This window comes from Kogia breviceps, chromosome 9, assembly GCF_026419965.1.
Source record: "Kogia breviceps isolate mKogBre1 chromosome 9, mKogBre1 haplotype 1, whole genome shotgun sequence".
Classification (NCBI taxonomy): domain Eukaryota; kingdom Metazoa; phylum Chordata; class Mammalia; order Artiodactyla; family Physeteridae; genus Kogia; species Kogia breviceps.
This window is the reverse complement of record NC_081318.1, coordinates 112,867,062-112,889,496: the sequence shown is the minus strand read 5'-3', so window position 1 is coordinate 112,889,496 and position 22,435 is coordinate 112,867,062.

The following is a 22,435-nucleotide window of genomic DNA, read 5'->3' as shown; positions in this document are numbered from 1 at the left end:
GCCTGCCTTGCCCCCGGATGAGATAGGCGCCACACAGGCGGCTCTGACAGGCCCGCGCTCCCGAGGGGCGCCGGGACGTGCACTGCCTCAACTTGGCGGCTCAGGTAGCTCTTCCGGGTCCATCTCTGTATTCTTTTTTTTTTTTTTTTTTGCAGTACGCGGGCCTCTCATTGTTGTGGCCTCTCCGTCGTGGAGCACAGGCTCCGGACGCGCAGGCTCAGCGGCCATGGCTCACAGGCCCAGCTGCTCCGCGGCATGTGGGGTCTTCCCGGACTGGGGCACGAACCCGCGACCCCTGCATCGGCAGGCGGACTCTCAACCACTGCGCCACCAGGGAAGCCCCATCTCTGTATTCTTAACTGACCATCTGAGGCCCACTCTTGGTGCCGTGATTTTCAGGGATTTTCTGGCCGCCATCAGAGAAGCTGGTCCAAACCTCACGTTTCCAGGGTGGGCTAGCAGGCAGCCTTATCGGCTTATTCTGAGAGCTCAGCCGTGAGCAGTTTTTCCATCCACACATCCCCCCAGGAAGTGATATGTTAAAGCTGCTGGCCTGTGAGCCATTCAACCCTTTGGGCATGAAGACCCCTGAGAAAGGAAGAGACGGGAGCGGGTTGTCCAGACCAGTCTCCTTGGCAACTGTGTCCATAGCAGGATGCTCCTATTCCCCAGCTAAAGTGTGACACAAGCAAATAAGCCCAGAATCTCGAGGCCTAGCTCCCGGTGAATGTCTTGTAGACACACAACATTCTAGGGACTGCCTGGAGGTGCTTCAGGACTCCCCCTCCCACTGTGTCTCTGGCCTCCAGACGCCATCCACTGTTCTGATGCAGGGGTGCATGTCTGAAAAAGGAAGGGGGCATGGGGAGCCCGTCTCCATGTCCCAGACTGCTCTTAGCTTTATCTGAGCCTCGAGATTGTCTTCGTCTCTCAAATTATCCCCAGATCTTGACACCCTGAAACTCTGGTTGGTGGGAACCTGATTTGGCAACCAGATCTCATGCCAGCTCCCAACAGAATAAAAAACGACAGAAATTTGCAAAACCTGTAGCCCAGGGACGGTACCGGTTTCTGTTCCATAGCACTGCCAAGGGTACTTTAACATCACATTTTTTCTTGGGTCTTTTCTCCAGGCTCTTGGAGAGGGGAGCAGTTGGAGTGTGGGTTGAGTGCACCGCACTGAACCTGGGTCCTCCTCGCTGCCTTTAATGATGTCCTTATCTTGCCCTCTGCTGGGTGACAAAATAGTACCTTGCAGATGAAAGCAGAATCTGTCACTTTTACCAGAACCATTTTTATTAGACAGAAACAAGTGATACGAGTCAAAGTGATAGAGCCCTGTGAGCCGGGGCTTAAAGCAACTTTTCATAATAGAAAGCTGAACAGTAAAGTTCCCAGTGTAGACAGGATGTGTGCACCTGAGAAATCAGAAAAGGCAAACTGGTCAATTGTCACTAGATGATTCACACGCAACTGTGCGGTGCCTACAGCTCAGACACCTTCCACATTTCAGGACTCCCTACAAGTGGCTGACACCTTTCTCTTTTTGGTGTAGTGCTCTCCTAGGAGTCCCTGAGGCCGAGCTGCACCCAGCCAAGCAGATGCGGGACAGCACATAGAGAACTCATCTGTGCCAGGTGAGTTGGTGAGAGCGTCACTTTATTCATCTAAAGGAGCCACATTATTGGACACTTGCGAACATACGAGACGCGTTACACACTGTTTTGTTTTCTTTGGAGTTTTAGTGAATAAAATTTATTTTTTAAGGCAGGTTTAGGTTTGCAGAAAAATTTAGGGGAAAGTACAGAATGTCCAGAGAGTTTGCCTATACCTCAGACTCACCCCTCATACACAGTTTCCCCCAGTAACATCTTACATTCCTGTGGTACATTTGCTACAAGTGGTGAGTCAATAACATTAACTAAAGCCCATAGTTTACATTAGAGCTCACTCTTCCTATGAATTTTGACAAATGGGTAATAACATGTATCCACCATTACAGTATCTTACAAAATAGTTTTACTGCCCTTAAAACTCCTCTGTTATCTGCATGTTTATCCCTCCCCCAACCCCTGGCAACCACTAATATTTCTATTATCTTCATAGTTTTGCTTTTTTCAGATGTCTTGTTATTGGAATCATACAATATGTAACCTTTCAGATTGCTTCTTCCCTTAATAATATGCATTTAAGGCTCCTCATTGTGTATTTCTGTGGCTTGGTAGCTCATTTCTTTTTAGCACTGAATAATATTCCATTGTCTGGATGGACCATAGTTTATCTGTCCATCACCCACTTAAGGACATCGTGATTGTTTCCAATGTTTGGCAGTTATGAATAGAACTGCTACAAACATCTGTGTGCAGTTTCTTTTGTGTGCATAGTTTTCAGTTCCTTTGGGTAAATACCATAGAGAGTGATTGTTGGATCTTATGGAAATAGTATGTTTAGTTTTGTGAGAAACTGCAAACTGTCTTCCAAAGTAGCTGCACCATTTTTTATCGCCACCAGCAATGAACAAGAGTTCCTGTTGCTCCACATTCTCAGTAGCATTTGGTGATGTCAGTGATCTTGATTTTGGCCATTCTGACAGGTGTATAGTGGAATCTCACTGTTGTTCTAATTTGCATTTCCCTGATAACAAATGATGTGGAATATATTTTTGTATGTGCATTTGCCATCTGTGTAGCCTCTTTGTGAGGTATCTGTTCAAACTTTTCCCTTTTATTAATTTTTGTTGTTGTTGTTATTTTCTTACTGTTGAGCTTTAAGACTTTTAAAATATATTGTGGATACCAGTCCTCTATCAGATAGGTGTTTTGAAAATATTTTCTCCCATGCTGTGGCTTGTATTTTCATTCTTTTAACAATGTCTTTCACAGAACAGACTTTTTAATATTAATGAGGTCAAACTTACCAATTCTTATTTCATGGATCATGCTTTTGGTGTTATAGGTAAGAAGTCATCTCCAAATCTAATATCTCCTGGAATTTTCCTCCGTTACCTTCTGGGAGTTTTATAGTTTTGCATTTTACATTTAGATCTATGCTCTATGTTGAGTTAGATTTTGTGAGAAATGTAAGCTCTTTGTCTAGATTCACTGTTTTGTTTTTCTGTCAGCACGATTTGTTGGAAGAATTACCTTCCTCCATTGAATTGTTTTTGCTCCTTTTTAAAACCCTTTAAAAAAATTAATTCTCAAGATAGCCTCATCCAGGAGAGGGCAGACAGCAGAAGCAAGAAGAACTACAATCCTGCAGCCTGTGGAACAAAAACCACATTCACAGAAAGATAGACAAGACGAAAAGACAGAGGGCTATGTACCAGATGAAGGAACAAGATAACCCCAGAAAAACAACTAAATGAAGTGGAGATAGGCAACCTTCCAGAAAAAGAATTCAGAATAATGATAGTGAAGATGATCCAGGATCTGGTAAAAGAACGGAGGCAAAGATCGAGAAGATGCAAGAAATGTTTAACAAAGACCTAGAAGAATTAAAGAACAAACAAACATAGATGAACAATACAATAACTGAAATGAAAACTACACTAGAAGGAATCAATAGCAGAATAACTGAGGCAGAAGAACGGATAAGTGACCTGGAAGACAGAATGGTGGAATTCACTGCTGTGGAACAGAATAAAGAAAAAAGAATGAAAAGAAATGAAGACAGTCTAAGAGACCTCTGGGACAACATTAAACTCAACAACATTCACATTATAGGGGTCCCAGAAGGAGAACAGAGAGAGAAAAGACCCCAGAAAATACTTGAAGAGATTATAGTCAAAAACTTCCCTAACATGGGAAAGGAAATAGCCACCCAAGTCCAGGAAGCGCAGAGAGTCCCATACAGGATAAACCCAAGGAGAAACATGTCAAGACACATAGTAATCAAATTGGCAAAAATTAAAGACAAAGAAAAATTATTGAAAGTAGCAAGGGACAAATGACAAACAACATACAAGGGAACTCCCATAAGGTTAACAGCTGATTTCTCAGAAGAAACTCTACAAGCCAGAAGGGAGTGGCATGACATATTTAAAGTGATGAAAGGGAAGAACCTACAACCCAAATTACTTTACCTGGCAAGGATCTCATTCAGATTTGAAGGAGAAATCAAAAGCTTTACAGACAAGCAAAAGCTAAGAGAATTCAGCACCACCAAACCAGCTTTAAAACGAATGCTAAAGGAACTTCTCTAAGTGGGAAACACAAGAGACCTAGAAAAGGACCTACAAAAACAAACCCAAAACAATTAAGAAAATGGTAACAGGAATATACATATTGATAATTACCTTAAACATAAATGGATTAAATGCTCCAACCAAAAGACACAGGCTTGCTTAATGGATACAAAAACAAGACACATATATATGCTATCTACAAGAGACCCACTTCAGACCTAGGGACGCATACAGACTGAAAGTGAGGGAATGGAAAAAGATATTCCATGCAAATGCAAATCAAAAGAAGGTTGGAATAGGAAACTCCTATCAGATAAAGTAGACTTTAAAATAAAGAATGTTACAACAGACAAGGGAGGACACTAAAATAACAATCAAGGTATCAATCCATGAAGAAGATGTAACAATTATAAATATATATGCACTGAACATAGGAGCACCACAATACATAAGGCACCTGCTAACAGCTATAAAACAGGAAATCAACAATAACACAATAAGAGTGGGGGACTTGTTTCTCATGAATTCACGTGAAGCTTGATCACTGCTCCAGTCCTAGGCTCCCCTCTTGACCATTGCCTAGACTCCACTGCTGGGTCCTGTGCTGCCCCCTGCAGACCTGCCTCCTTCAGTCCTATGACAGGAGTCCTGACCCCAAGCTCATGCCATACTACTTGAAGCCAGACGTCCCTACTGGTCCCCGGCCCCTATGGCTGTGCTTGGTCTGCTGTTTGGAACTCTGTTACCCTCAAGACAGTCTCCAGAAACAAGATCCCACTTAGCACCCAGACACCTGCAACCATGCTGGACCCAGACAACCATGCTTTTTTCCACTTTCAGCCCAATATTTAATAAACTACATGAGTTATTCAACACTTTCTTGTAAAATAAGCTTGTGTTAGATGATTTTGCCCAACTGTAGGCTGACGTAAGTATTCTAAGCACGTTTAAGGTAGATTCGGCTAAGCTAGGATGTTTGGTAGGTTAGCAATATTAAAGGCATTTTCAATTTACAATATTTTCGATTTAGGATGGGTTTGTCAGACATAACCGCATCGTGAGTCGAGGAAGATCTGTGTATATATATAGATAGATATACACCCATATATGTGTATACACAAAAAATATTAACCTATATTATTTAAATGTTGTATACCTGGTATCAGGTCATATATAATCTGGGGGGGATTCTTCAGTTAATATGATGTTGCAGGATTCACCCTTAGTTTCACATGCTGCTGGCATTTGCTTCTTTGAATGGCAGCAAATATTCCATTGTGGGAACACACAGAGCTGACCAGTCCCTTTTCCAGTCAAGGTGCCCTGGATTGTTCCCAAGTTTGACATCCTGAGCAGGGATGCAATGAACATTCTTGGCTTTGTTCTGTAAATGTTTCTCTCAAGTATGTTCCATCAAGTGAAACTGCAATAGTTACAAAGTGTGCAGATATTTTACGTTCGGAAATAAGGCCCAGCAGTTTCCCAGAGACGTTGCACCAAGAGTCCATCCAGCAGCAGTGGATGAGAGCCTTGTGGTTCTCCGTCTTCTCCAGAGTTGGCATCTGTGGCTTTCCTGTGCCTAGGGAATGGGGGTGCAAAACGACCTCACCGGGTCCTTATTTTCATCTCCCTCTTCAGTCATGCTGTTAAACCTCGCTGTGTGGGTTTACTGCATACACGTTTTCATTTTTTAAGATGTCTGTTCAGGTCCGTGCCTCCTTTCTATCGATCGTCCATGCTGGTAATGAGCCTGTCAGAGAGACATTGCCTCTGCGTCCCCCCCTGAAAGAATAGGGCCGCTTCCAGGCTCCTAACCCTGTGTCATTGCCCACACTGTCCTGATCTGTGAGGAGCTTTACTCTTTTACGACTTTAGGGCAAGTCATTTTCACATTAAAGGCAACTTCAGGCAGCTGAAGAGAAGGGGAATTTAGAGTCTGACCCAAGAGGTTCTCTGGAATGAGGATATATTTTAGATGTCTGATCAGGGTCTAATGACGACCTCAGAAATCCCCAGGGGGTGTAGAACCTCCAGGTCTGAACCAGTCCAGCTGTCATTCAGGCGAAAGGGGACACAGTAGAGGGGATCCAAGCATCAGAACATAACAAAGGGTCTTGTGGGAATATGTTCCTCTCCTGGATATCTGTCCACTGAACCAGGATAAAGTTAGGAAAGCTCCCGTGGAGGAGGGCCCTCTGTGAATAGGAGCTTGTGGGCCCAGTGGATGGACATGAGGGATAACACAAATGTCTGTACAATTGAAAACCATTGAGTTGACACAAAGAAGGGGGGTGGGGTTGGGTGTAAGTCCACCTAGGACTTAGAGAGGCACTGGGCTCCCATTTCTATGCCATTGGCAGCAACAGTGATGGACCCAGAGGTGATCATACCGAGTGAAGTAAGTCAGACAGAGAAAGACAAATATCATATGATATCACTTTTATGTGGAATCTAAAATATGACACAAATAAACTTATCTACGAAACAGAAACAGACTTACAGCCATAGAGAACAGACTTAATGATTGCCAAGGAGGAGGGAGAGAGGGAGAGGGACAAATTAGGAAGCTGGGATTGACATATATACACTGCTATATATAAAATAGATAAACAACGAAGACCTACTGTATAGCACAGGGAATTCTACTTAGTACTCTGTAATAACCTATATGGGAAAGAATCTGAAAAAATATATATATGTATATGTATAACTGAATCACGTAGCTGTACACCTGAAACTAACACAATATTGTTAATTAACTGTGACATAAAATAAAAAATTAAAGAAAAATAAAAACAGAAAGTAAAAAAATAAAGGGAAAGAATCACTTTATAAAACAAAAGGCCCCTGGTTTGCTTGACAGTGAAAGGAATTCTGAAATCCATTTGGGGTTCCAGGAGTCATAGGCTACCTATTCCAGGTGGCGCCGGTAGCCTCATTAAAAGGCCAATTGTTGAAAGACAGAGCCATCAACATATTTTCTGATTCATTCAGGACTGACTTAAAACCACTAAACCTTTGTGAAAGAAGCCTAGTTTTGCAAAACTACAGAAGAGAAAATGAATTTATTTTAATGAACATTTTTACACTATGTATACTCCAAGCACATGACTTTCTTCAGGGACAGAGTTGCCTAAGACTTAGCACTAGCTTTCACATTGCCGAATAATATTAACATTAACATGGATTTAGTTCGTAACCATGTAACTCACTGTGCTAAACATTTTATATTGATTATCTCATTTAATCTTATTTTACAAACGATATAAGGTGGGAACCAGGATTATCCTCATTTTCAAAAGAAGACACTGAGGTTTAAAAAGTTTAAGAAAGTTTCCCAAGGTCACCTGTACAGCAGGTGGAGAAGGAGGAATTTGTGCTGTGTTTCCAAAACTTCTTTTATGGGGGAGGGGAAGGGCTCAAACAGCCTCCTCACAACTCATTTTGTTGTAATATTAACCACCTAAAGACAGTAAGGCCAAGTATAAATTCCTTTAGCTTTCATGCAAATATGGAAAACACCTACAAATAACATATAAACCACAAAACCAATATAATTTAAATAGAATAACAAGTGAATGAGGTAGAGGACGTGGTTTCACCGCAGTGAATTGCATCCCTGAGTCTGCGGGCCCCACGTCTGTAATGACTCATGTCTCCCACCATTTGCCTCTATTTGAGCGACTGTGAAACTTCATTAGCACGTGTGCCACGGTGCCATCTGGCCTCCTCTAGATGAAAGCACATCTCTCATGAGTTAATTCACCCTAGTACTTTCCCATTAGCCAGTGACAGTGAAAGAAACATTCCTTGGCACCAACGCAATTATGAGCACAACCCCATATGTTGGCATTAAAATCTCCCGGCTGTGATCAGGTGTAAGCTAGCAATCTCCCAGAGAAATCTGGACCCAATTTGAAAACTGTTTTATTATGCTCACCCTCCTCCCACCAACCCCAGTCCTAACCAAAAAGGCAATAATTCTCACTGTGTGATAAATGCCAAGGCAGAGAAAAATGCAGGGGCTGAGATTTGTACAGGGCACAGACCAACCGCCCTATGAGTACAGAAAAGTTTCCCTAAAGTGTGACTCCTGGGCTAATTCTTGAAGTTGGTATGTAGAGGAAGAGAAGAGTTTTCCAGATGGGGGAAACAACATAAGAAAAGGCCAGGGGATGTGAAGCAGCATAAGTGTATGCACAAAACAGAATATATATATATAAAATGCATGAGGGATAAGAGGAGGAACAGGAGGCTGGAGAAAGGGGTACAAGATAGGTCCTGAGTAATCTATCTTTATACGCATCTACAGTACATCTGTATTTGTATCCACATCTTCATCCACATCCACACCTACACCTCCATCTTCACCTCCATCTCATCTCCATCCACGTCCCCATCCCCATCCCTTCCCCATCTATATTTCTACGACAGCATCTCCTTGTACATCTATATCTATGTCTACATCCATATTTATATCCCCAACATACCCATGGCCTATGTGATAAAAGAGAGGAGAGCAAGACCATGTCCCTAAAGAGCTTCCATTTTCCACTTTCCTCTGCACCATCTGTAGAGAGAACACCTGCTGTGTTCGAAATGGAAACATCATGACCTTCGATGAGGCAATCTTCTCCCATTACCGTGGGCGTCCACCTTTGTCATTAGCTTCCTACCTCCTGCCAGGCCAGGGCTGCAGCAAGCTGGGCTCTTTGGGTGACAGAAGCAGCACTTGGAACTCTTGTTTCCCGGCACTGGCATTTGCTTGTATTATGCAGCCACAGTTTGCTGGGTCCTTTAAATTACAGCCCCATTTCCCCGTGCTCTGATCATTGCGGCTCTCATGGCCACTTTCCTTAAAGAAATAACTTTCATTTTACGATACTGTTTCTTTAATATGGGCATGTTGGCTGATATTCATGTACGCTTACTTGCATAGGGCTTTTTTTTTCATCCAAGAGCCTGTGCCAACACTAAACAGGTGAATTTAGTAAAAGCAGAGAAGGATAAAGAAGACAATAAACATGACCCGTGGACCTCCTTCTCAGATTAGTTCTTTTGCATGTTGGAAACATCAAGTGCCAAGTTTTACCATTAACATTAAAATATAAACATGTCTATACAACTTTGAATATACTGGAAAATAATTTAATGTCTGTGTACTATTTCTTTATAACCTTTCATATCATTGTCGGCTATGGCTATCACACTTTGATCCTTCTTTGATTTATTTATTCATTTATCAAATATCTGTTGAGCACATAACACCAATCATGGCAAATCACTAAGATGAGCAAGACGAACATAGCCCCCGTCCTCAAAGAGCTTACAATCAAAGGAGCAGAATCAGATAATGAACAAGTGAACAAAAGCAGTAAGATCCCCAATTTATACATATTCTACTCAAATTATGTGCAGAAAAAAAACTCAGTTTTTAAATTTAATTTATAATCCATTATCCACATAATTTCCTATCTACAAAAGTGTAAGTAAAATATAGAGTACAATATATTTAACTACGTACCAAGAAACCTAGGCTAATTTACAAAATGGAAACACTTTTCTTAACTAAATCTTTGATTTTTTAGTTAAAATATCAAAATATCCCATCGCTTAGATTCTTGCTCATTCAACGGAGCAGTGTTCATTCTTGGGGGGGACTGCCTGAAGTATCCATCCTGAAACTCTCTCCCTGAAGGGTCATCTGAATTCTAACCCCAAGGTTGCCTGGTCCACTGTATTCTCATCATTTCTAATTGAGCACCAGGGACTTTCCAGGTGCTTTGCCAGACACAGAAATCCAAGGGTATCTACAGTGATGCCACATAATCCTTTGTCACCTGCTGCCACAGCTGCTAATGGACCTTGACTCACAGGGGCAGCAGTTGCCCCCAGAGCAATGGTTCTCAAAGTGTGGTCGCCAGACCACCAGCACCAGTGCCACCTGAGATATTGTCAGAAGAGCAAGTTCCTGTACCCAACCAAGACCCATCAAGTCAGAAACTCTATGTGGGGCATAGCGATCTGTGTTTTAAAGACTTTGGAACCTGTTCAGGGAGAAGGGCTTGGCTTGGAGGGTCTCCTTGTCTGTATTGCATCCTCTTCCTGCTCCGCTAAGGTAGCAAGGCTCATTCCTGCAAGCACGGGTGCAAAGCATCCATTCTTCATTTCTGGAAGGGACACCAACACACATCCTCCAGCTTTGATTATTTTTTTGTTTTGATATATTAAAAAAATTTTTATTTTATATTGGAGTAGAGTTGATTAACAATGTTATGTTAGTTTCAGGTGTACAGCAAAGCGATCCAGTTATACACATATATGTATCTATTCTTTTTCAAATTCTTCTCCAATTTAGGTTATTACAGAGTATTGAGCAGATTCTTGGTATGACAAAAAGCTCCAAGAAATTCTCCCTCTTTCTCCCTCCCGCTTTTAGCGCAGCTCTTTGTGGGTATGTCTCCACGAAGCCTGACTTACAAACCTTATTATCTTGATATGAGCTCAAATAAACAAAAAAACTACTTGACAGTCCACCTGGAGAAAGGAGTATATTGGTTGAACAAGTGTGTCTTCTATCTCTCTGAAACATTGTTTTAATGGGTGTGACATCCCCAGGGCAAAAAAAAAAAAAAAAGGCAGAATATGAAAATCCATCTGAAAATACTTCCAAAAATAATAGCCCTGTTGAACCAAGACAAAAATCATTATGAATTCCTTCTTTCAAAAAGAATGTATCGAGGACCTTCTCTGTACAGAAGTTCTAGGCTTGGGGAATTAACAGTGTCACTAGATGTTTGGTAAAAATTGTTACAGCATTTAATCTTCAAAACAGTCATGAAAGATAAAGCATTATTCTCTTTCCCAGGAGGTGAGGAAACTGGAGGAGCAAAGAGTCTAAGTTGCTTCTCCAAAGTTCTCACCCAGAAAGGGTTGGTTGCCAAGCTGTGCTCCGTGAGTTGATGTGAAGGTGAAGGTCCTGCTCCAGCCCAGTACTGGGTACGGATGTCTCCTCTTCCACTACACAGTCTCTGTGTCACCCATTTATTTCCTCCGTCACAGCATTTTCCGTGCTACGGTCAATGGTCACATTCCTTAATGCACAACTATGCATGTGTACAGATGCACATACACAGACATGCACGCATGTCATTTATTTGTTTCTCTGTCTATCTGGTTCCATCCAGTCAAGTACTTGGGAGGCAGAATCATGCCCCCCCCAAAGATGACCACTTCCTAATGCCCAGAACCTGTGAATATGTGATGTTACCTGGCAAAGGATGAAGTAAGGTCACAGATGGAATTAATGTTGCCTATCAGCTGACTTTAGGATGAGGAGTCAATTCCATATTATCCTGACAGGGCCAATGTAATCTCAAGGATCCTTGAAATGGGAAGGGGACAGACAGAAGAGTCCGTGTCAGAGTGATGCAGGGTGAGAAGGACTCACCCCACCATCGCTGGCTCGAAGATAGAGTCAGCCTCTCGAAGCTGGAGAAGTAACGTCACAAATGCCTCCCTAGAACCCCCAGAAGGAAAAGCAGCCCTGCAACGCCTTGATTTTAACCAGGGAAGAGCTATTTCAGACTCCAAACCTCCACAAATACAAGAAAAGACGTTTGTGTGTTTTAAGCTACCACGTACACGGTAATTTGTGTACACACCTCAGCCTCCAGCCTAGTGCCTGCTGTGGGCTGAGCACACAGGAATGGCCAAGTAAGAGCCTCAAACTGTCTTTGCAGAGAGATGCCTTTTCCCTGCTCCCATCCCACAGTGAGCCCGCTAACTAAAGCTGTCTTCATGCCTCACCTCTAATATTTCTGTAGCCTCTAGACACGGGCTCTCTGCTTCCAGGTGAGACTTTCCAAAGTTGAGATCTAACATCCTAGCTTCCTGATCAAAGCCCATGAACAGTCACTCACACCCCTTTGCACAGCCTTCTGAGAGACCCCAGTGTGGTCCCAACGTACGCTACCTTCTTCTCTATAACTTCCCCTTGTGTGCACCTGCACCAAACACTAGCCATCAGCCATGGATGTCTTTGAATTCCCACTGGAGCCCTCTGCCTGGACTCTCCTGCCTTCTTCTCCCTGCGTTCCAACCCACGTTTGCACTCCTGAAGGGCATCTGAGTCCCCCCAGTCCTGGTTCATGGCCCGTGACACCCCCAGATCAGTAGCTCTGAGGTGGAGACAGGCATCTTTAATATCTAAAAGTTCCACCCATGAAAGCCAAGTGGGAAACCTCTGGTCCAATTATTACCTTCCCATGGACTGTTCTGTAAAGACTTCCCAAGCTGGAAAAGACTGTTCTGTAAAAACTTCCCAAGCTGGAAAAAAATCTCTCCATTTTAGCAGAACAGGGCCAAGTAGATGTTCCTCTGGCAAATGGCTGAAATGAAACAACTGGTGTGTAGATGGGTCCAAGCATCGTAAAGAATCCCTCTCAATGCCCCCCCCCACATACCATAATACTCCCTGTCATCAGATCCACGGCCCAAGCTGGAACGCTGGGAAGACTGACGATGAGATTTTTATGGTTACAAGGACCATTGCTGAATAGTCAACTCTCTGTGGAAATTATACCGCCACAAATCTGGGAGTAAAATAAATGAAATCAATAGCGAGGCAAGAAGTGAGTAATAGAGGCAGCTCAGAGCTAGAAGCTGGTTTAGCTGTGTCCTCGGAGCATCCTGCCCTGGTCTCTGCTGCCTACTTAAAATGCAGTAGATACAAGAGGGAAGAGATATGGGAACATATGTATATGTATAACTGATTCACTTTGTTGTAAAGGAGAAACTAACAGACTACTGTAAAACAGTTATACTCAAATAAAGATGTTAAAAAAAAAGATATAAGGGGACTGAAATGAAGTAAAAAGGATCCTGGGTAAGGACGGCAGACTGAACACAGGCATTAAGCCCTATTCCTTTTGAAAGCTCATTAAAGTGACAGTAAAAAAAAATGCAATAGATACAAAATGGGCAGCTTACTCAGCATTACTTCTCTCTTCCCTGGGAATCCGGTATGGCCATCTAGTCATTAGCACTGGGATGCAAACTTCTAGGTTAAAGCTTCAGCTCCTGGAGGGCTGCAGGGAAACCCCCGCTATAATCAGCAGCTTGAATCTAGTTTGTGTTTGTTTGTTCCTGGCTGACGTTCATCCTTTTGCAATTAATCCGTTCTTTCCTTCATTCAGCAAACATTTACTGAGCATGTCCTCTGCCCTAGTGCCTAGCTCCTTACAAACATTCAAGATGAAGGAGACAGAGCCCCTGCCATGGAAAACCTATAGAGTAACAGGATGGCCAGAAGTCCAGGTTTGCCCAGAAATGATGGGCTTTCTAGGTCCTGTCAGTGCTGAAACTGAGAAAGTCCTGGACAAACCGAGACACCTGGTCAGGCCCACCTCCCTGTTCCAGTTCTTCAGCAGGTCACATTGTGGTTTGAGGCACCTGGCAGCCCATTCCCAAAGCCTGAAATCATTTTGGGATGATGTCTGGTAATGTCTGTACTCACGATCCAGGTCTATATCCTATATCACCACAGCCACCGGCACTCAGGGACAACGTCTGACTCAGAAAGGCCAATCCGTAGGGAGAGCTAAGTCGGCCGGACTGCTGCTTCAGGTCAGATGAGCTGAAATCTCCTAGACGTTAAGTCCCGGCCGGTCACCCTGACCACGTGCAAATAGAGGAAAGGGGGCAGGAGGAGGGTTGCTGAGGGGCACATGTGACAGACACCACACAGCCCCCGAAAATTACAAAAGAGGGGGCTTCAGATTCTCATTTTCCAGTTTTCTGGGAATAGGGAGAAGCAGAGGTGAGAAATATCATCATGAAGATCCTGAAAGATAGAAAAAAGGGCCTCAGATCTCAATTTTCCAGTGTCCCGGCTGAACTGAATTTCTTCAATGAGCCAATACACATAAAAAACAAAGCTTTAGAAGAGCACCTAGCAAATCCGTGCACAGTAAATGGCCCCATTATTTGGGGCATCCATGAGATTTGTTGTAACGTTGGAAAATAAACACTTTGAGGCCACCCAAGCAAACACTATGGAAAATTACACAGTACATTGTGTTTCCTCACTGCCTGAAACTTAACAGAATTGTGAATGGTAAGCGTCTTACTATTTAAACTAATCACATACTTGTAAAGGTTGTTTTTAGGATCCACTGATCTCCAACCACATGCCAGTTTCTGTGTTTCACTCCCTTCAATTGTTAATTGTATTTCTCTGCATAATTAGGTTTGGGGCCAGATCAGAGAAAGTTTCATACTTCACAAGGATAGCTTATTTTTAAGGCTGCTCATCTCTTGCTAATAGATGCTCACCCAATGCAGCAGCCTCGGGTCATGAGTTGTAAATTAAGCTTGAGCAACAACAGAAAAGAGTTTAATTCTGACACCCAGACCATAAACCTGACAAGATCCGTTAATCAGATGGCTAGCCTGACACAGAGCAGAGTTTGATTCAGTACAAAGTGCTTCCTGGAAGTCATACGCCAGGAGGGCTCTGGACTCACCTCTTGCACGTGTTAACGTTTCTTTGAGTTTTCAGTGTGGGCTCGGATATTCCAAGATCAAAAATAGGGGACACGTTACATTGAAATTCTCTCGAAGGACTGGCTTCTCCTAATCCTGGCAGGAAGATTTTATACCGAAGCTGGGTGGACAAAGGTCACTAAGGCTCAGCAGACCCACGCCTGGGAGGGACAGTCAGAAATAAGCTCAGACGAGGACCCGAGAGCTGGTAAGAGGAAGGACCATTCCTCATCTGTCACAGTCTGAAGCGAGGTTGACCTGCAGTTGCTGTGTTTGTGATCTGAACAAAGAGGGTCACCCAGTGGGGCAGATTGGAGCTGAATGCCAGCCCACCTTCCCTTACTAAGCTATGCACTCTGGCACCAGCCTGCTTGCTGGGTAGGAAGGGGAGCCTTTTCTATTTCACTGTATGTGTGCAAACTCACTCAAGCAGTCCATCAAAGTTAAAATGGGTTCAAAATTATGACCCTCTCGTTGAAAGAAAGCATTTGGGAAGGAAGAGGGAAACGGACCATGACTCTGTATTATAAACTGTAGCATCTGTTTATTTTATAAAGCTGTGAAAGATTCTTTGGAATTTCAGAATTACAGAAAGATATTTCAGAAATTTCTCATTAAACAGTTGCAGAACAAGCAGACACAGGCTCAGGCTCTACCCGTTTGATGTGACAGTAATTTCCCCATTGTCTGAGGACACACAGCACAGATGCTTGTGAGAGATCTCAGCCTGAGAAGCACCTCTTCCTGTCTCCAGTGCCCAGAAGCCAGCCCACGCCAGCTCATGGATGGGCCTCAGCCCAGTGAGAACAAAGGCTATTTTATCAATACCATGAAGTTATTTTTCAGTTAAAAATGAACGTTCTTTGTTCAAATCATAATGTGAAGATGAGAAGGAGGATGAATTACAAGGATTCATGGACCATAGGAGTGGATTCCTGCCCCAACCAAACTGTGTTTGCATGAATTTTTAAATTCAACGTAACTAGCTCTCCTGAAGATTTTCTTCCCTATTTTTGACAATTGGAGGCCTTAGGATGCCCAGTGGAATTCTGTTTTGCATTTTTGGGTAAAATGAACAGAGCAAGGGCTGGAGATACACACTGGAACAATCTCCTTGGCAATATACAGCAGGTGTTGATGGAAAATATTTAAGGGAGAAGGTAGGAGGGATGTTTAAAATAGTAAATTAGTTAAGTTACTTCTGAATTTAAAGGAAACAAAATTGGAGATAAAGAATAAATAGGCTTCCAATTGGCTATTGCCACTGAAAAAATAAACATTTTTTAAAGCAAACAAACCAACAAAAATCAATCCATAAAATTAATACTTGTCAGGTATAGAATCAACTCCAAGAAGAATATGAAACAAAAGTTTCAGAGTGATGAGTCTTAGGTAGAAAGAAAACATATGAGGAAGAAGAGATAAACCCTTCCTATTTGGGGATGCTAAAATGATTACTATGAAATAAAAGTGATAGCGTCTATTGATTTATTATAATTAATTCTATTTTGATAAAATTTAAAAGTTATCAGCCTTATGGTTGCGTTTCTACTTTATTTGTCTTGACACTAGTCTTTGAATCCCAAGCTTTGAAACCACTTTATAGATTTATAGGTTGATGTCTTCATCAATTTGACACCAGATATGGTTGGAAAAAAAATAGACTAACCTAGGACTTAATAAACTGCTTAACAGTCCTGGAACTAAATCTGGTAGCTACATTCTCACTGGTAAAACTCTCAAAAGCATTCAGCTGATGTATTCATTCCTTGTGTTAGTGTTTCCAATGTTCCATACATGGGTCCAGATGCTAGATTTATAGGACACAGTCAATTAGAGAAGACAAAAATCCTTACAGAAATAACTACCATATGAAACAGAAACCAGGTCATATGACAAACATAGAGGAGGAAGGAAGGAAAGGATTTCTCTCTTACTGTCATGTAATCATGTTATTGATATTTTAAGCATTATATGGTCTATCCCTCTACCGTGAGGGGTGTGTGTTATGAACTCACCAGAAAAAGGTGTCCGTTGCTTTCTTTGAAATATCTCTGGAGAAATAAATATTTTACCATGTAAACAAATAGATTCTAATTATCTGCTCTTCCAAGAAACAGTCTCCATTACTTCCAGCAGCTCCCTGTTCTCAAAGCTGCTTTGACTAGTAAACCCTGTTTATCCTCAGACACACCCGTGAGTGTTTCCTCCTTGGGTAGTCAAGGGAAATCTGAAGACAAGAAAGAATTCCCACCAGCCTGTGTTAAGGTCAGAGTGTTAAAGAAACTTATAATCAATCAGGGGTACGAATCCATACTGATTTAATATTGAATAAAGTTTAAAATTCACATCATCTGCTGTGAACACAAAATACATAAAATATTTTCTGGAAAGCCATTTCAAATTATGTTTCAAGACATTAAAATTAAGACACCCTGTGGACAAATAGTTTCATCTGCTTCTAGCAAAAATGTTCAGCAAACTATCAGAAATACAGGCAGAGATTTATATAGTCACCACACTTCTGTAAATAAGAGCAAAAAGGGGGAATCTCCAAAATAAAAGAATGGTTAAATACAGTATAGTAGACTCATAAATGACAGTAACAAAATGTAATTAACTTTATTTTTAAAAGCAAGTAATGATGTAGAGTAATTCATATGATAGAATGTTAAGTGAACAGCAAACAGGATGGAGAATTAATATGCTAAATGATTTCAATCTTATACAAATAAATCACAACTCTTTATCTCTAAGAAAGGGGAATTTGGTTGGTATTTTTTTCTTTGTAACTTCTACAGTTTCAAAATTGTATACAAGAACCACATAATTCATCCAATGCTAGAGGAATTCTCTCTTTTTGAGTTTTTGCTTATCCAACCCACACATTTATTTTTTTTTTAACATCTTTATTTGAGTATAACTGTTTTACAATAGTGTGTTAGTTTCTCCTTTACAACAAAGTGAATCAGCTATACATATACATATGTTGCCATAACTCTTCCCTCTTTTGTCACCCTCCCTCCCACCCTCCCTATCCCACCCCTCCAGGTGGTCACAAAGCACAGAGGTGAACTCCCTGTGCTATGCTGTAGCTTCCCACTAGCTATCTAATTTACATTTCGTAGTGTGTATATGTCCCTGCCACTCTCTCACATCGTCACAGCTTACCCTTCCCCCTCCCCATATCCTCAAGTCCATGCTCTAGTAGGTCTGTGTTTTATTCCCATCCTACCACTAATCTCTTCATGACATTTTTTTTTTTTTTAGATTCCATATATATGTGTTAGCATACGGTATTTGTTTTTATCCTTCTGACTTACTTCACTCTGTATGACAGATTCCAGGTCTATCCACCTCATTACAAATAACTCAGTTTCATTTCTTTTTATGGCTGAGTAATATTCCATTGTATATATGTGTCACATCTTCCTTATCCATTCATCTGTTGATGGACACTTAGGTTGCTTCCATGTCCTGGCTATTGTAAATAGAGCTGCAATGAACATTTTGGTACATGAGTGTTTTTGAATTATGGTTTTCTCAGGGTATATGCCCAGTAGTGGGATTGCTGGGTCATATGGTACTTCAAGTTTCAGTTTTTTAAGGAACCTCCGTAGTGTTCTCCATAGTGGCTGTATCATTTTACATTCCCACCAACAGTGCAAGAGTGTTCCCTTTTCTCCACACCCTCTCCAGCATTTATTGTTTCTAGAGTTTTTGATGATGGCCAATCTGGCCGGTGTGAGATGATATCTCATTGTAGTTTTGATTTGCATTTCTCTAATGATTAATGATGTTGAGCATTCTTTCATGTGTTTGTTGGCTATCTGTATATCTTCTTTGGAGAAATGTCTATTTAGTTCTTTTGCCCATTTTTGGATTGGGTTGTTTGTTTTTTTGTTATTGAGCTGCATGAGTTGCTTATAAATTTTGGATATTAATCCTTTGTCAGTTGCTTCATTTGCAAATATTTTCTCCCACTCTGAGGGTTGTCTTTTGGTCTTGTTTATGGTATCCTTTGCTGTGCAAAAGCTTTTAAGTTTCATTAGATCCCATTTGTTTATTTTTATTTCCATTTGTCTAGGAGATGGGTCAAAAAGGATCTTGCTGTGATTGATGTCATAGAGTGTTCTGCCTATGTTTTCCTCTAAGAGTTTGATAGTGTCTGGCCTTACATTTAGGCCTTTAACCCATTTTGAGTTTATTTTTGTGTATGGTGTTAGGGAGTGTTCTAATTTCATACTTCTACAGGTAGCTGTCCAGTTTTCCCAGCACCACTTATTGAAGAGGCGGTCTTTTCTCCAATGTATATTCTTGCCTCCTTTATCAAAGATAAGGTGACCATATGTGTATGGGTTTATCTCTGGGCTTTCTATCTTGTTCCATGGATCTATATTTCTGTTTTTGTGCCAGTACCATACTGTCTTGATTACTGTGGCCTTGTAGTATAGTCTGAAGTCAGGGAGCCTGATTCCTCCAGCTCCATTTTTCTTTCTCAAGATTACTTTGGCTATTCGGGGTCTTTTGTGTTTCCATACAAATTGTGAAATTCTTTTATCTAGTTCTATAAAAAATGCCAGTGGTAATTTGATAGGGATTGCATTGAATCTGTAGATTGCTTTGCAACCCACACATTTATATACCCAATTTTGTTAGGAGAGAAAATTTCCTTTTGCCTCTTTCAAGGTCAAAGCGTGGTCACAGTTACAGGAGACAAGTGGCACCCAATTACCCCAAAATGCTCTCTGTCCAAAGTGTCAGTTTGATGTAAATCTCTGCCCTTTGTGCCCTCCAAGACAACGTGCTTGCTTTAAAATCCATGTTCGGATAAAATTGCTTCCTTTTTTTTTTTTTTTTTTTTTTTGCAGAAATGGCTTCCAAGCACAGTACAAGTGCTAATAATTTGCACTGTCTCCAAACAACTGCCAAATTGGCAAGCTGCGAGTTTGCAGCTGTTACAGTTCCTATTTGCTTTAGTAATATGTACATTTTATTATGGAAAAGACCATCACGCACAAAGTTAACTCTGGTTTCTATTTACAAATGTGTGCTATTGGAATGACCTGCTCGATGCTTACATTCTCTTGTTATTGGTAGAGTGTGGTTACATCATAATGTGCTCCAGAGAATATTTTCCACATATCCAAATTTTCAAGCAGTTATACTCATGTAGTGAAATGCCCGGCTTTCTAATTAGGGAAGAAAATGGTGTCATTGTTGTTGTTTAGGTAAAATTATATCACTGCAGTTATGTTGCTGTAAGAGTCAGGTGCCCTTGCTTCTAATCCATAAACCACTCTCTGGTGTACAAATGAGGAAATTGATCCCCAAAGAAACTACATGATTTTCCCAAGATTATACCTTGCTAGGGTAGCAGAGGGAGGTCTAGTACCTAAATCCTCCTGACAGCTGCAGTGCTTTCATTGTGCTACATCTCTTTTGAGAAGTTCAGAAGGAGAAAAAAATCAAACCAGTAATGATGTTTTGATAATAGGCAATAGTATTAGCACAGGCCATTGATTGAGGGCATTAGTATTAGAAATGGTAAAAAGTATTCACATATAAAAATGGAAAAATAAAGAAATTCTCTGGTCATAAATATGACGTCTTCATGTAAATAAAATTATAAATATTTCTTTATGTCTGGCTTCTTTCCCTCAATGATACTTGGAGAACAATTCATTCTTTATTTACCACTTAATGATTTTCCATTCCATGGACATATCACAGTTCCTTTATCCATTTTACTATTTAAATGTCATGCTTCTGAATTATATATAATTTTTGGCATTTGTTGCAAAAATTGATCCATTCTCTTATTAGGTAATTCTAGAGGCTTGCTTATTTCTTTACTTATGGATAAATAAATTTTTTTTCTAGTTTAACTTTCAAAAAATATTTTCATTTGTTTTCTCTGTTTTCATCAGGAGTTCCTTTCTTTCTCAGATGAAGCTACATTATACTATTTTCTATTTCATTATATTTTCTAAAATTGTTTTATCCACTGTGTTTAATTTTATCTTAATTAACACTGATTAACTTTTCTGCAAGCTAAATTCTACTCTTTAATTGCTTCCAAATCCAATTTATTTAGTTAATTAAGGCCTTCCCTTCAAGATATTCTCTTTGTTTCTACCTATTTGTTTGACACATAAAAGACTCTAGTCAAATTGAGAATAGATAAAAATCACTCTATCACCTTATTTTATCTTCTGAAATATGTTCAAAGATTTTCATCAGAACCCTAAATATTATTCAGTTGGTGATTTCAGATGACTGACTAGGCATTAGTTATTAAATTTGATGTGAAATGCCACTTCCACTTTCACTGAACTGCTCTTAACTCAGCCACTGACTGGCTCACAGAAATTAGTTCATGTATGAAATAAGTAGATTGTAAACTTGAAAAGTGGAATCCATTGTGTTAACAACAGTAGCTGAATAAGGCTAGTGTTACAACAATGGTAACGATAGATAAATCTGTTATTTAACACGACAATAGCATTTTCACTCAGTTAAACCAGTATGACAACTGGTTTAACATGACTGGTTTGCATGACAACACTGCCAGGTGGTCAGCACTTTAGCCCCACTTAACCACAGAAGTGGAGCCCAGCTCTGCACTCAGGGGAAATGAGATGGTGAGGAACCCCTGGGGGTCTCTGCCCTAGTCTTCTCTTCTTGTGCCCAAACATCCACTTCATTCTTTCTCTCAAACAAAGGGACACTTGCTCTTACCCCAAGGAAAGTATTGGGCTGGCTGAAAAGTTCCTTCGGAAAAACCCAAACGAACTTTTTGGCCAACCCAATACTTCATTTCTTACCTAAATACCAAAACCAGCTGAAATTTCAAAGCATCTGCATGATACGTGGTGTTCATCTTCAGGTGCAGATGGGCTCTTCGTGGGCTGGTGACCTGTCAACAAAGATGGTCATGTGATCGACACACACACATGCTGTGTGTACCAGGAGGGCAGGGAAGGGACAGCCTCTATCCACCCTCCCTCAGAACCTGGACAAAGAGCTCTCACAGGTCCAGAGCTTTCCCAGGTCCTGATGGGTTAGGAGGAATTCCCTGATTAGCTCTCATTTTGTTCTGGAGAAGGATCTCCATGGCCCATTATTCTTTACGTCCCATGGCTCCACCAATTTAGAGGTTCCCCCTTTCTGTTACCCTGTAGGGCCACATCTGACTGGTCATTCTAGACTTTGCTTTCTTTCCTGGCTGCCAAGTTTCCATGTTTGACTCATAGTTTGTGAGAATGTAAGCGCCTCATGCTTTTACATTTCTAACAGTTGAAGGCAGATTTGCACAAGCCAGTGAACCCATATTTTCCAAATGACTGACACTTCATGTTACAAAAATCATGCATGGGTAAAAGATACATTCAGAGTCCAAGCTAGATAAATGCAACAGTGTATGTAAAGTTCTTTGCAACTAACTTTGATAATTCTTGGGAGTTCCCTGGTGGCCTAGTGATTAGGATTCTGAGCTTTCAATGCTGTGGCCTGGGTTCAATCCCTGGTTGGGGAAATGAGACCCAGCAAGCTGCATGGTGTGGCCCTCCCCCCAAAGAAATTACTTCTCACCCGGTTTTTGTAAAGAATCAAAGAAGAAAGTCTATAATTATAACTGCCGTTAATATCTACAATGAGAATACTCAAAATGCTAGTGCATTTTCCAACTACAAACAGGTCTGT